This window comes from Sinocyclocheilus grahami, unplaced genomic scaffold (genome assembly GCF_001515645.1).
Source record: "Sinocyclocheilus grahami isolate Dianchi unplaced genomic scaffold, SAMN03320097.WGS_v1.1 scaffold609.1, whole genome shotgun sequence".
Classification (NCBI taxonomy): Eukaryota; Metazoa; Chordata; class Actinopteri; order Cypriniformes; family Cyprinidae; genus Sinocyclocheilus; species Sinocyclocheilus grahami.
Window position 1 is genome coordinate 1228067 of NW_015505788.1, and position 11956 is coordinate 1240022.

Below are 11956 nucleotides of genomic sequence, written 5' to 3' on the forward strand. Positions count from 1 at the left end.
GACCAAACAGCATAACTTCGGTTTTATTCTCATTTAAGGCTAAGAAATTCTGTGTAAGCCAAATTTTAACTTCATGTAAACAAGCTAGCAGAACCTCTATGGAAATTGAATCATTATGTTTAAGAGGAAGGTATAATTGGGTGTCATTGGCATATAGGTGGAAAGATACTCCGTATTTGGAAAAGATGGAACCCAATGGCAGCAAGTATAAGGAGAACAGTGTTGGAGCCAGAATAGATCCCTGCGGAACACCACAAGAAAGATGTGCAACTGAGGAAGTGTGCTTTCCAATACAGACAGAGAACATCCTATTAGTTAAAAAAAGACTGGAACCAATTCAAAACGGTACCCTGAATGCCTAAATTTTCCAGTCGGGAGATGAGAATAGAGTGATCGACCATATCGAATGCTGAGCTGAGATCTAAAAGGACCAGAGCAACAGCACTCCCTTTATCTGTAGCCAGCAGAATGTCATTAGTAACTTTCAGTAAAGCAGATTCAGTACTATATAATTTTCTAAATCCTATATTAAAGGGAGTAGCTCCATACTTGGCCTCTGCCCTTCATCAGTGACCACTAATGCTCACAACTTAGATAACTGCTGCACTCCCTCAATCAGCTGTCCTCCAACCATCAGTGGAACATTGGTCTGTGCACCTCCCACTCTCATGGATCAGTCTTTAGGCCCTAAACTAATTCTCTGTCCAATCAACTTTTGAGGATGCTCACTTGTCTCAGCACAGCAAGGATAACGTATTTCAATTATAATCAGGATGCTGTTCTCTGGTAAGGCGACTGGTGAGGGTATTAACAGAAAACTGATGTATGTCAGACAAAATTTTGATAGAGTCCATTATAGGGAAAAATTTATTATTGGCAATAACCAAAAGCCTGAGCAACAAGTATGTTTCCAATAATACACAAAAAGCTTTGATCAACAACACGTTTCCTAAAAACAGCTTAGCCAAACATTGAGAACGTTCCAATGATAAACATAATTTGCTAAACAGTATATGTTCCGATAATAACTTAGAAACAAGCATGTTGCCAATAACCTGTTAACTTTTAGTATAAGCATAAAAGGAAAACTTAGCTCAGGTTATGAAGACAGACACATTCAGATGAATGGAGAGTGAAGTATATCCAGACGTGATGTAGATGCTTGATCTTACTGATGTCACACTCCTTCATGTAGGGAGGCCTGATCTCGACTGAACTGTTCTGAAGTCACTTCAATCAAGGGGTACTTCAAGTAAATATATTAGGTGAAAGAGGTTCAAATTAAAAAAAGGTTTGGGAATGCCTGCATTACATGTAAATAAGAAATAGCATGCATTTGTGTATTTTAATGTGTTTGAAAGACAAAAGCCTTTCAAAGTAATATTGGTTAAATAACCTACTGAGTGATAATTCAAATAAAAATGAATGTGTTCATCAGTAGCTGATGCAAAGTTGAAACACTTGATCTGAAATTAATTTTGTAAATCCAGAGGTCAAATGCTGTGTAGCCTCCTGACTAATGACTGATCTCTGTGTGAATGTCCTCAAAACTGAAGACTTTCTGACTGTATTTAAGCGGTAGGCTATTTAAGAATGGAACCTTCAAAAGATGAAATTAGGGAGAATCAATATATTATGAATAATTTATTAATATTGCGTGAATAATATGCAGTCATGTAATCAATAAAAAAGTAACTGTAGTCTAATTACGAGTATTTAAAAATGTAATTTAATCTAACTACAAGTAGTCAAGTACTCTAATTATGTAATCCAGATCATGATATATATATATATATATATATATATATGCATATTTATTATGTATATATAAATACACACATGCATGTATATATTTAAGAAAAATATATTGTTTATATATTAAATATATTTATATACAATATAAATTATATGAATATAAATATATACATGTAAATATTTTCAAAATATGTATATATGTGTGTGTATTTCTATATACATAATAAATACACATATATTATGTAAACTAAAACTTTTATTTTGGATGCGATTAATCGCGATTAATCGTTGCCCAGCACTAATGTTTAATTTTTTTAATTTGTTTATTTATTTCATTTCCTCTACATAATGTGTCTTACTCTGGCTGTGTGTGTGTTGTAGTTGAGTCCGGTCATCATGGACACGGTTCTGAAAGGCACCTTCAACGTAACGCTCCATGATCCTTTGGTGTCCAGCATGAGATCTTTATCTTCACGCAGGTCTTTGAGGAAACCCTCTGCTCACAGCAGTGCCTAGCTCAGGTCAAAGGTCAGTGAGACTGATTAAGATTAAGTTTAGTTTCAGTGATTGAGGCATCCTAGTGGTCTATTCGACCCAGAAAAAGAGAAAAGACGACTCTCTCCTGCTCTCCTGTCTGTTTTATTGAGACTAACAGCTCTGTTACACACAGATTCACCACAGGAACAGCATGAGCTCTGATATTATATTCCATCTGAATGGCCGATTGATCTCTAAAATCAAAGACAGTGAAATAAAACATGCATCATATTTTTTTATTTACATACGCTAATTACATGATTCATTTAATGGCATGTGTGTCTGCTCACTGCATGACGGATAACAGGAGATCTGGCTCTAAGATACTGTTTTGATTTAGCTTTATTGGTGGGACACATTTGTATTTCTCCGTAAACTTAACTTTTTTGTATATGGCAATATATATATATATAATATATATAAAAAAGTAAAAACAGTCAAATGTATTATTTATTATTATTTTACAGTTATTTTAAATATGACTGTTTTTACTGTAATATATACTGTATATATATATATATATATATATATATATATACACACACACACACACAGACACACAGAAAATATAAAAATAAAAACTGATTCAAAATATTAATAAAAACTATAATAGTATCTCAGTGATACTGTTTGGGAGAATTTAACGAGAATTTTCTGTTTGGGCGCAATTGTTGAAAAATAGACATGAGGTTATTTGGGCAAAATGTTCTTTTTGCTCTCCATTTGATCTCATTGCTGTATATCAAACTAAATAGAACTCACTTGTGATTTTTTTCCCCCTTTATTTCCTATTGATGTGTCCAATAATAAGTAATGAAGTTCGTAAAGTAAATTTGCACAAAATAAATAATATAATTAAGATGAAATAACCGTGTAGTGTAAATTAAGAACGTAGCAGTCTATGAACTGAACAACAATAGAAAATGAAAGAAGTAGCATTAGTAATTTTAAAAATCTCTTAATTATTAAAATGAAGACTGTATTATGTAAATAATCTCTGTGGATCTAGTTCAGTTTTTAAGTTTTAAAAATACAATATTATAATATTAGTAAAATAAAATAAAAAATATAAGTAATGCAAAACAAAGAAGAATATAAAAATATATAACATATGAAAATATGAAAGTATTCTGATGTGAAATTTATGACTTTTTTTAGAGGCAGGTTTTCAAATGTTTTAAGGAAATTTGGATCAGTCTTCCTTGCATGCAGTTGTGATATTTTAATATCTTACGGTTTTCTTTTGTATTCTAATTTGTTTTTCAGGTCACACACTTCCAAAAAGACCTCGGCTAAGCCTCTCCTATTAAACACATGCTTCCCAGGAGTTCCTGTCACACACACACACACACCTCTTTATGGGTGATATATTTCCCCGGTGCTCACGGAGAATAAATCAGGATTCTTTAATGGGTTTGATGTTTCAGGGTTTTTGTGCATCATAAATTCTCAGCCCTGCCCACAATAACACAGCGCTAATGTAGAGAGATCTCAACGTACACACACACACAACATCTTGATATTGTTATACACACCCTTTTAATCTAATTAAGCATTTACACACTCTCATTATTCAGCAGAGAGAGGGAGGAAGGGCGAGAGACGAATGAACGAAAGAAAGAGGTTTTAGCTCTTTATTGAACTGACTTGTTTTACATTTGCAGGATAATTGAATCAGATAAATCACTGTGGCGGTTGCTCTGTGCGTGTGTTTGTCTCGTGGAGTTTACGGATGTTAAAGTCAATGTGAAATCAAAATTGAACCCATTTACTTTCTTAATGTCCCGATCCTGGACTTATTGTGAACGATTGCCAAACAAAACGCCGGTTTGTCAGTGTATTTCATCAAAAACTTTTCGGTTAGCATCACCTAGGCTATGCGGCTTTTAGATAATGTTAATCAATACAGTGCAACAGTCGGGTTCTGGAAGTAAAAATCCCATTCGTTTTCTCCATAAGGGAATTGATTTTTTTAATGATAACTTATAAACCATTAAACGCAGACCTACTGTGAGTTACAAGGTTGTTAATCGATGGTATATGCTTTCATTAAAGCCATCAGCATGCATTATTTCAACTTATTTTTTAAACAATTGTGGTCAACAGTGGAATTCCTGGTGAAAAACTACATTACCCATAATTATACACCAATCTCCAACTATCATACAACAGAAACAAGCAAATCACAGCAAAATAACTCTCTCCATCCACTCCCACAAAGCAATAATAGTCTCCCTACACTCTCAAACTACTTTATATATAACGATTTTTAATGTTTTTTACAGGAGATTATTATGATCATCAAGGCTGCATTTATTTGATCAAACATACAGGAAAAAAAATTATATTGTGAAATATTATTATGCTGTAAAATAATGTTTTTCTATTTTAATATACACTTGTTGCATTATATGTCAATGGTGACCGTTCAAAAATGGGAAAAATCACTTTTACTTGTTTCTTTTGGTATCTTCATTCTTAAGGCACTATATGGTTCTGTCCCAGATATATTGGGATCTCAATGTGGCTCCATGTTCAAATATTTGAATTTTATCCGTTTTCAATACCTGAAAACCAAATGTGGTCCCTAATGCATCTGATACTTATTGTGCTTAAAGAAGAACAATTAAAAAATAAATAGTTGAAACTAGAAATGTATTTATTCACATAAAAGCAATAATGTCAATGTCTTGATTTTCCAAATATACAGTGTTACTAATTAAAACAGGATTTCTGCAGGTCTTAAAAAAATCTTAAAAAGTCATAATTAGCCCTTCCACGGGAAGGTCTTAAATCAGAGCAGAAAATATTAAATTCACAAAGTCATGGCATTAAATGTCGCATGCACTGCAAAAAAATCTTCCCCCGTATTTTGTGTTTTCCTATTGCAAATATCTAAAAATTCTTAAATCAATGTACTTGTACTTGAAATGAAAATGTAAATTCTTGAAAAATTATCATTTGACCTTTGAATTAAAATTTCATTCACTTAATGTTTAATTAAAACATTTCTCAGAAAACAAGACTTATTGTTTTATGTTGTCTTGCTTCTCATGTAAATGTGTATGATTTAATAATCTTGCACTGAAAAACAAGACAAAATTACTAACGTTTTGCAGAGTGATCAGAAGGTACAGTAAAAGTTATTTCCATATTCTAATGGCTGGAGGCAGAGGTATTCAATGCCTTTTTTTTTGTCAAATTAAAGTAATGGAGATTGATTAGAAGTTGTATTTTACAACTAATATACTAAATGATATGAAACATTTACATTTTGAGAACATGAATGTATGTTTTCTTCAGTTTATTCCTTAAAGGTTTTAAAAAGTCTTATACTTACTGTCATAATTACCCTGTTATTAGGAAAGCATGGACATTTAGCTAGTGCAACACATTTATTTCATTTTTAGATTTCAGAAAGATACATCTACAAAGCACTGGAAGGCATAAATGATCATAGCTGGTTGGTTTGGTTCATAAAAAGCTCTATGGGAAAATGAATGGGAAAAATACCTCAGGCACCAATGCCACTGAAAAAGTGGGCGAGCACAGTTGCCCACTACTGCTATTTAGCTATTGTTTTTTTGTGTGTTTTTGTAGGTGATGCAGTCCTTTGCTAATTGCTAACACACTAATCTGAATGCAGTTTGACAGTAATCTTATGATAGCATATAATTGAGAGAGATCTCCAATTCACAGGCATTCTGATATGAAACACCCACTTTTTCCCCCTGGACTCTAACAGTTAACTTTTATTGCAGTGAACTCAATGCGAGCTCTCTGTAAGCATATGTTAGTGATTATGAGTGGTAGAACGTGTGATAGTTTGTTCTCGGTGGACTTATAGAAACAGAGCTGAAGACTTTTAAAAGTAAACACCATATTGCAAGATGTGTTAATTGGGGAGTTAAGATGTCTTAATTAGTCATTAAGCCAAGCTGTTCCTCCTGCTGAGGTCTGGTTGGCCCCGTGCCCACGACTCTCCAACCACAACTTCTGCTTCTCCATTATTGTCTTAATGTTGAAGAACTTCAGTCGCTCTCAAACTCACCCCGAGGAGCATCTGATGATGTTCTTTCATAATAATTCTAAAAATATGAATTATATTGTTGATAGTAAACACAAATAATGTATATAATTATTCTATATATTTGTTGTAAAGTGGTGCTGTTTTATAGTGAATATTTTAAAATGTGTAAGGAAACAACATTGGTGAAAAGATTAGGGTTAGGGTTAGCCTAACCTAACCCAAGATAAAAAAAAGGCTGAAAAAAAATATATATTTTAAAATTTTGAATTAGCCTTTATTTTTATTTTTTGTTTGTTTTGGTCATTTTGGTAAGTGTTCTTGTCATTTTTTTTTATTAGTTATTGTTTTTAATATTTTTATTTTAGCTTTATTTTTATTTGTTTTTACTTTAGTTTTGCCAGGGCAACACAATTTTTTTTTAAGTTTCCATTTTATATCAAATTTTTATTCTAGTTTCAATTTACAATACAAAATGAGACAATTGTTGACATACAGTAAGAGTATAGAGCTGTGAAATGAATGTGAATAGGAGCTCAGATCTTTCAGATTTGGAAAAATGTGATGAGAAATGTTTTTCTTAGGAGAAATATCTGAGAAGCAGGAGAAGTTTTTTAAAGTCCCCATGAAATCAAAATTAAAGTTTTTTGGGGGTTAGTATCAATATGTTAGTCTTAAGGTTATCTATAAGGCAGTGTGCTCCAAAACCGTGACAAAATTCGCATTTAGAAGATATAAGCATTCAAAGCTTGCAGTTTGTCACTTCCGCCAAAATGGCTCAACGATTTTTTTGACGTCACATCGTACTTCATCTTCTCATCAAATCTTCTGACCAATCAAATGCTCTCTAGAATCCGAAGCGCCCGACCCCTTCACTATAAATAGACGCTGAAGCGCCGGCTGAGATCGGTCACTTGTTCACAGTGTAGTATTTCCTGTACGGTGAATGATTCGAAGTGCACAATGTAGGTGATAGGGAACGATTCAGACAGTGTAAATATGCTTTCCATTGGTGCAAATGAGGTCTGGTTTCACGTTGTTTCACGCGAACTGCGGCAGCGCACACAGTTTGATCTGACTTTGGCTTCAGTCCAGAGACGCGATCGCACAGAGCGGATCATATGCGCGAGTCGGCATATATTAAAAACTTTTTCAACTACACAGCCACAGCATGATTATGACCACTATTTTGTTTTACTAAGAGTTTCATATTGAATCTAGGGGGTAATCTATTAGACTGTGGCTGTCAAATACGGCTTTACCGCGCTCAACGGCTCTGGCACGAGCAGATATAAACCAAACGCTATTGGCTATTTTAAAAAGGAGGCGGGGCTGCTCGATATGTCCCTTTGACAAATAGAAAGTTCAAGAAGCATTTATTTGAATTAGAAATCCTTTGTAACATTATAAATGTCTTTACTGTCATGTTTTATCAATTTTACGCAACCTTGCTGAGTAGAAGTACTTCTTTCTTTAAAAAAATCGTACTGACCCCTAAGTGGCAGAGTCTTAACTTTGATAAAGAATATCTCTTTGGTTTTGAGACTTTAGTCTTTGCAACTTCAGGGATCTTATCTATGCACAATCAGCTTGTAACACTCCAAAGAGAAAGGAAAACTTGATATCACATCATATGACCCCTTTAAGTGAGTTTATGCTTAAAACCAGAACAAATATCTGTCAATTGGGCATGAAAATAAGTGATCAGAAGGTACAGTAAAAGTTATTTCCATATTCTAATGGCTGGAGGCAGAGGTATTCAATGCCTTTTTTTTTGTCAAATTAAAGTAATGGAGATTGATTAGAAGTTGTATTTTACAACTAATATACTAAATGATATGAAACATTTACATTTTGAGAACATGAATGTATGTTTTCTTCAGTTTATTCCTTAAAGGTTTTAAAAAGTCTTATACTTACTGTCATAATTACCCTGTTATTAGGAAAGCATGGACATTTAGCTAGTGCAACACATTTATTTCATTTTTAGATTTCAGAAAGATACATCTACAAAGCACTGGAAGGCATAAATGATCATAGCTGGTTGGTTTGGTTCATAAAAAGCTCTATGGGAAAATGAATGGGAAAAATACCTCAGGCACCAATGCCACTGAAAAAGTGGGCGAGCACAGTTGCCCACTACTGCTATTTAGCTATTGTTTTTTTGTGTGTTTTTGTAGGTGATGCAGTCCTTTGCTAATTGCTAACACACTAATCTGAATGCAGTTTGACAGTAATCTTATGATAGCATATAATTGAGAGAGATCTCCAATTCACAGGCATTCTGATATGAAACACCCACTTTTTCCCCCTGGACTCTAACAGTTAACTTTTATTGCAGTGAACTCAATGCGAGCTCTCTGTAAGCATATGTTAGTGATTATGAGTGGTAGAACGTGTGATAGTTTGTTCTCGGTGGACTTATAGAAACAGAGCTGAAGACTTTTAAAAGTAAACACCATATTGCAAGATGTGTTAATTGGGGAGTTAAGATGTCTTAATTAGTCATTAAGCCAAGCTGTTCCTCCTGCTGAGGTCTGGTTGGCCCCGTGCCCACGACTCTCCAACCACAACTTCTGCTTCTCCATTATTGTCTTAATGTTGAAGAACTTCAGTCGCTCTCAAACTCACCCCGAGGAGCATCTGATGATGTTCTTTCATAATAATTCTAAAAATATGAATTATATTGTTGATAGTAAACACAAATAATGTATATAATTATTCTATATATTATATAATTATTTCATTTAATTGTTGTAAAGTGGTGCTGTTTTATAGTGAATATTTTAAAATGTGTAAGGAAACAACATTGGTGAAAAGATTAGGGTTAGGGTTAGCCTAACCTAACCCAAGATTAAAAAAAACGGCTGAAAAAAAATATATATTTTTTTATTTTTTTATTTTTTTTATTTTTTTTGGTCATTTTGGTAAGTGTTCTTGTCATTTTTTTATTAGTTATTGTTTTTAATATTTTTATTTTAGCTTTATTTTTATTTGTTTTTACTTTAGTTTTGCCAGGGCAACACAATTTTTTTTTTAAGTTTCCATTTTATATCTAATTTTTAGATTTTATTCTAGTTTCAATTTACAATACAAAATGAGACAATTGTTGACATACAGTAAGAGTATAGAGCTGTGAAATGAATGTGAATAGGAGCTCAGATCTTTCAGATTTGGAAAAATGTGATGAGAAATGTTTGAGTTGAGATTTCTGTAGTCTTTTTCTTAGGAGAAATATCTGAGAAGCAGGAGAAGTTTTTTAAAGTCCCCATGAAATCAAAATTAAAGTTTTTTGGGGGTTAGTATCAATATGTTAGTCTTAAGGTTATCTATAAGGCAGTGTGCTCCAAAACAGTGACAAAATTCGCATTTAGAAGATATAAGCATTCAAAGCTTGCAGTTTGTCACTTCCGCCAAAATGGCTCAACGATTTTTTTGACGTCACATCGTACTTCATCTTCTCATCAAATCTTCTGACCAATCAAATGCTCTCTAGAATCCGAAGCGCCCGACCCCTTCACTATAAATAGACGCTGAAGCGCCGGCTGAGATCGGTCACTTGTTCACAGTGTAGTATTTCCTGTACGGTGAATGATTCGAAGTGCACAATGTAGGTGATAGGGAACGATTCAGACAGTGTAAATATGCTTTCCATTGGTGCAAATGAGGTCTGGTTTCACGTTGTTTCACGCGAACTGCGGCAGCGCACACAGTTTGATCTGACTTTGGCTTCAGTCCAGAGACGCGATCGCACAGAGCGGATCATATGCGCGAGTCGGCATATATTAAAAACTTTTTCAACTACACAGCCACAGCATGATTATGACCACTATTTTGTTTTACTAAGAGTTTCATATTGAATCTAGGGGGTAATCTATTAGACTGTGGCTGTCAAATACGGCTTTACCGCGCTCAACGGCTCTGGTACGAGCAGATATAAACCAAACGCTATTGGCTATTTTAAAAAGGAGGCGGGGCTGCTCGATATGTCCCTTTGACAAATAGAAAGTTCAAGAAGCATTTATTTGAATTAGAAATCCTTTGTAACATTATAAATGTCTTTACTGTCATGTTTGATCAATTTTACGCAACCTTGCTGAGTAGAAGTACTTCTTTCTTTAAAAAAATCGTACTGACCCCTAACCTTTGAACGGTAGCTATCTTAACCTATACTCCACACAAGTTTTGAGTTATGTGTTTTATGCATAATATACATTTTTGTTTGGTCAAGCATTTAACGTGGAAGCCAAATTATTCCTAATTATTTATGCGTTAATCATTAGTCTGATTGCATTCAAAACATCACACTCATCCACGAGATTTGAGGAATCATTCACGTCTGTCGCACAGCAAATATTAATACTAATATTAATAGTTCACCCAAAAATGAAAATTCTGTCATCATTTACTCATCCTCCACTTGTTGCAAACCAGTATGAGTTTCTTTCTTCAGCTGAACACAAAAGAAGATACTTTGAAGAATGTTGGTAACCAAACAGTTGCCGGTAGCCATTGACTTCCATAGTATTCTTTATTTTTTTCCATACTATGGAAGTCAACTTTTTCGGCAGCGCACACAGTTTGATCTGACTTTGGCTTCAGTCCAGAGACGCGATCGCACAGAGCGGATCATATGCGCGAGTCGGCATATATTAAAAACTTTTTCAACTACACAGCCACAGCATGATTATGACCACTATTTTGTTTTACTAAGAGTTTCATATTGAATCTAGGGGGTAATCTATTAGACTGTGGCTGTCAAATACGGCTTTACCGCGCTCAACGGCTCTGGTACGAGCAGATATAAACCAAACGCTATTGGCTATTTTAAAAAGGAGGCGGGGCTGCTCGATATGTCCCTTTGACAAATAGAAAGTTCAAGAAGCATTTATTTGAATTAGAAATCCTTTGTAACATTATAAATGTCTTTACTGTCATGTTTTATCAATTTTACGCAACCTTGCTGAGTAGAAGTTCTTCTTTCTTTAAAAAATCGTACTGACCCCTAACCTTTGAACGGTAGCTATCTTAACCTATACTCCACACAAGTTTTGAGTTATGTGTTTTATGCATAATATACATTTTTGTTTGGTCAAGCATTTAACGTGGAAGCCAAATTATTCCTAATTATTTATGCGTTAATCATTAGTCTGATTGCATACAAAACATCACACACATCCACGTGAATTGAGGAATCATTCACGTCTGTCACACAGCAAATATTAATACTAATATTAATAGTTCACCCAAAAATGAAAATTCTGTCATCATTTACTCATCCTCCACTTGTTGCAAACCAGTATGAGTTTCTTTCTTCAGCTGAACACAAAAGAAGATACTTTGAAGAATGTTGGTAACCAAACAGTTGCCGGTAGCCATTGACTTCCATAGTATTCTTTATTTTTTTTCCATACTATGGAAGTCAACTTTTTGGTTACCAGCATTCTAAAATATCTTCTTTTATGTTCAACAGCTGAAAGGAACTCATACAGATTTGTAACGACATGAGGGAGAGTAAATGACAGAATTTTAATTTAGGTGAACTGTCCCTTTAAAGGGGTCATAGGATGCTACATGCACTTTTACAAGTTGTTTGAACTGAAATGTGTGTTGGCAGTGTGTGTACACAACCATCCT